The sequence below is a fragment of the Sinocyclocheilus grahami genome, unplaced genomic scaffold (genome assembly GCF_001515645.1).
Source record: "Sinocyclocheilus grahami isolate Dianchi unplaced genomic scaffold, SAMN03320097.WGS_v1.1 scaffold37.1, whole genome shotgun sequence".
In the NCBI taxonomy this organism is placed as follows: Eukaryota; Metazoa; Chordata; class Actinopteri; order Cypriniformes; family Cyprinidae; genus Sinocyclocheilus; species Sinocyclocheilus grahami.
In genome coordinates, this window is record NW_015505216.1 from 2477916 (window position 1) to 2482628 (window position 4713).

Sequence of the window (4713 nt, forward strand, 5' to 3'; positions counted from 1 at the left end):
CCCCTCAAAACAACAAATATATATATATATATATATATATATATATATATATATATATATATATACAGCACAGACTATTGTGCCATGATTGAGTGAGCTTTTAAATAATGATCTACAAGATGTTTTTGTGCTATTGTTTTTGATTAATTATTTAAAGCACACAAATTGGCCCAATAGTAACTCCATTGAAATTTAACATCAAATCCTCTAAGTTTTAAATGATCACAAACAGCTGAAACAGTAAAACATCCCTCTCGACTAGAGGATTGTACATTACCGCCAATTAGCATCTGTAAGAAAATGCATTACATCTCAAACAAACATTTCATTCATTACGACTGAGTAAATATTGACAGTTTGAACAGTCTGAATCCATTATGTGGGACACTCTCAAGAACAGAAGTGAAAGCTTAATGCATCTTAAGAACGCCGAAGGATCCCGTAGCAGTAGATGCTGCCGCTGATGTATAAGGTTTACACGCCGCGCTGTGTTCCTCAGTCTCTCCTTAATTGGGATTGATGCTCCACCAAATCAAGGGCAACATTATAGATCTGCCTTTCACATTGAGACACCCTCACATTGTCCTTTTAAAATTTGTTGGTGCAATGCCGATTTTATCGCAACCATAATGAAGCTGACATCCTAAATTATTGTTTTGTAACCTTTGAGCAACAACAATTAATTATCTTTATCACTGCGGTTTAAGATTCACCTTTCAAACTTGTCATAATGACTATACGTAAAGATGGTAGCCTGTTTGTTTTGTATTTTAAAACCGATCCAGTTCCCTGATAGCCAGGGGCGTAAATTTCGTCTAACAGTTGGGGAAGGGGGGCAATAAACATAACATTTCTCAAGAGCAATTTTTGAAGGGGACACAAATAATCCAGCTAAAATTGTATTTATAAAGATATGTACACACAGAGGAAAACCTTTCTACTATTAGTGCAGCAGGGAGACCGTGCCAAATTAGACAACTTCAAGCTGAGACAGCGCTCGTTTCCGTTGTAGACATTACCATCACAGTGTTGCCAAGTTCGCGGTTTTCCCGTGGAATTGGGCTACTTTATCACTGTTGCTGTGGGTTGTTTTTCATGTCCGTGGGTTGAAGCAACCCCAATAACGTGATATTTAGTCCCTGGAATGCAAATTTTACCAGGGGACCCCCTCGAAACGCGGTTAGTTTGGGCTAGTTTTGAGTAGCAATTGGACAGGTTTTGTTGTCAGGTTTTGTTGACAAGTTTTGTTAACCTGGCAACGTTATTATTGCTAACATAGCGGACTAATAAAAAACTACATTGCATCATCTGTATTAAAAAGAAAATAATCCCTTCATCCGATGTTTAAGTGAATAAATTAGCATTGACAGCCTTACTGGAGTTCCACAACTATTGGCTTTGTTTTCTCTCGCCAGACTTGTGTGTGTGTATGTAGGTAGGTGATGTAAAAGAAGAAAGCATATTGCGCAAAGAACTGTGTGAAAATAAATCTTTATTAATTGATAGTCAAAAAGTATATACATTTTTTTGAAAATGAGATAAACACTTTTTGCCAGAGTTTTTTGTCTTACGACTTCAGTACGCCTTCATTGATTCCAAATGTTGCCAGATATGCTTTCATTTTTTGACAGTTGTAGCCTACTATTTGCTTGGTTAGACCTATAAAACAAAATCAAAATCAAAACGTTTCCCTCTAATCCTGCTGAAACACATACTTCTGGTTGGGAATCTCTGTTATGGAGGACTACAATAAACCAATTCAATCTTTTATCACTAACTTTCTTTCACAACTCTGTGTGGCTTTATTGAAGGACCGGCAAGCTGACAAGCAGCAGCCGAAGTCAGTTCTACGGGTCAGGTGGCAACACGCAGAGAATGTTAATTTTACAATTATAGCAAGATAGCTGGGGACTATCTAATTATTTAGCTATTCTTGAAGGGATATTGTCTGTTGTGCAACAAATGTGCAGCAGCAGTGGAAGAGCATGTTCCAGGTTGCTGGGTATGTCATTTTTCATTAAATGAAAGCATTCTGTCCAGTCTACTCATCTGAGTTAATAGGCAGGAAAGAGCAGGGTTTTACCTCTGAATCCTCCGTCACTGTGGACGGTAAAATGTGACAGACACGGACGTCAATCCCCACCAGATATATTATAAATGACTTTGACCCAGGGATCTCAGATGAAGAATAGGTGTTTTGGATCTAGTGGCTAAAGCATGAATCACTGTATCAAGTATTGCTCATAAGGTAGAGATTTGAACTATCTCCTAGCATTTAGTATAAAACTGCTGTGTCACTTATCCTGCACCATTTATGCTGCAGACATGAATGGTATCTCAAATCAAGTGGCTATTACATTTCTAAGCAATCTGACTTGCAATTTTGACCCGATGAATGATAAAACGGGCAAAGAAAAAAAAATCCAGGATAGAGTGGAGCTATAGGTTTATGGGGCATACAGGGACCATATAGATGCTTTGGAATGTGCTTTTTGACTTGGACAAGTTAATAACCACCCAGCAAGAATCCAGAACTCTTAGCAATCGCATAGCAACATTATATACATTTTAGCAACATATAGCAATGCATTGGCAACCACCCATAACACCCTAGCAGTACGATAATGAGTTATGAATTGCTTTTAATTAGACTTTTCAGTTTAGACTTCAGTATTTTCACTCTATTGTTAGTTGTTGTTTTTTCCCCAGAAATTTCCAGTTTCTGTTTTAGTACTTTAGGACTGCCAAGGTATCATTTATAATGTTTAATAGCATTCGATGTCTTAGCTTAGCACATTAAATTAATACATTTTGTGTTTAATACAGGCAGGTTGTAAACATTTTCAGAAACAACACTCTTAAAAATTGAGGTGTTTCACAATAAAATAACCTTTTTGTCTAAATGGTTCTATAAAGAGCATTTAACATCTAAAGAACCTTTCTGTTTCACAAAAGGTTCTTTGTGGCGAAAGAAGGTTCTGCAGATTATAAGAAGGTAAGAAAGAGATGGTTCTTTAAAGAACCTTTGACTGAATGGTTCTTTGTGGAACCAAAAATGGTTCTTCTATGGCATCGCTGTAAAGAACCTTTTTAACATCTAAAGAACCTTTCTGTTTCACAAAAGGTTCTTTGTGGCGAAAGAAGGTTCTGCAGATTATAAGAAGGTAAGAAAGAGATGGTTCTTTAAAGAACCTTTGACTGAATGGTTCTTTGTGGAACCAAAAATGGTTCTTCTATGGCATCGCTGTAAAGAACCTTTTAAGCACCTTTATTTTTAAGACTGTAAATGTAATTTGTTGCCTTTTGAAATAATTTTTTCCCCAGGCATGCAAGTAATTTTTATTTTACTAAACAAAAATGTTTTAAATTTTGGGGATTTTTGTTTACAATGTGCCAACTGATGGCGCCGTGCTGTCTAGGTTGTTTTAGCTCCCGATTCACTAAAGGAATTATGCAAATAAGGTAACAATGCGAACACATCCACAAAATCTGTGCTGGCTGCAATTTGCACGATGCCCAATCTTGTAGGCTGGTTCTGAGTAGGTTGTGGAGGATGCAAACTATCGATCTGACATACTTCACTGGGACTTTACAGCATCATCCACCACTGCGATCCATTGAGCACCTAAAACGGCTCTTCTTTAACATGCAGAAAGTGCACTTGTCTGCACAGCATGTCTGGATATATAGCTGCTTAACACACTTCTTCATAATTTGATCATCAATTGATAAATAACTACTGCCATAGAAAATGAAATAGCTTCATTCACTAACCATGCATAAGTTTGTCAAATCGGACAGAGATTATGGTGCATCAAGCTTGCACATTTTTTTTTCTAAAAATAGTTTTCTCAAATTTAGAACCAGCTAGTCCTACACATATGTACGGAAAAATTACATAAGCCTACTGACAACTGTTTGAGTTTTTTTTTTTTTAAATGGCTTGTACGGCTGCCAATTTAATGTATCTATATAAAAACTCAGATGATGTACAAAAAGCTGGTATTTGGGCCTGATGGTATGTTATGAGTGCTGCTGGCAAGCAAGAATTCATCATCATTAGCGCAAGGGTAAGGGGCCATTCCAAGTGTGCCATATAATGCTTTTCCACCGGGGCTGGTGCTGGAGCCGGAGCCCAATTGGGAACTGGGCTGTTCTTTTCCACTAAAAAAGTCCTGGACCGGTGCCCAGATCCTGGTTCCGAACCGGCCCCGAAACCTTGCTGGTCTCGAACAAAGGAATCTATGACGTCAGTAAACGGAGCTTCCACTACAGACTGCAGTGTGAAAAGGAGACATTAATAACAACAATTAAATATGTCAGTTCAGCAGTGGTCAGGTTCCAGGTCTGGCACCAACTCCAGTGGAAAAGTGGTATACGATGTCCTGAAAAGTGATGTTTCGATCGCCCCTGGTGACTGGCTGCAGTATAGGTCATAACCCCCGCCTCCTTAACAGATTTTAAAACACTGGGCATCACACACTTACCGACTTTGTAATAATCACAGAGGAAAAACTGGCCATCATACACTAAACGACTGAGGATCAAACACTACCAGACTTTAAAATTGGAGTTCAGGTAAATTGACAACATTAATAACAAATAAATATGTCAGTTCAGCAGTGGTCAGGTTCCAGGTCTGGCACCAACTCCAGTGGAAAAGTGGTATACGATGTCCTGAAAAGTGATGTTTCGATCGCCCCTGGTGACTGG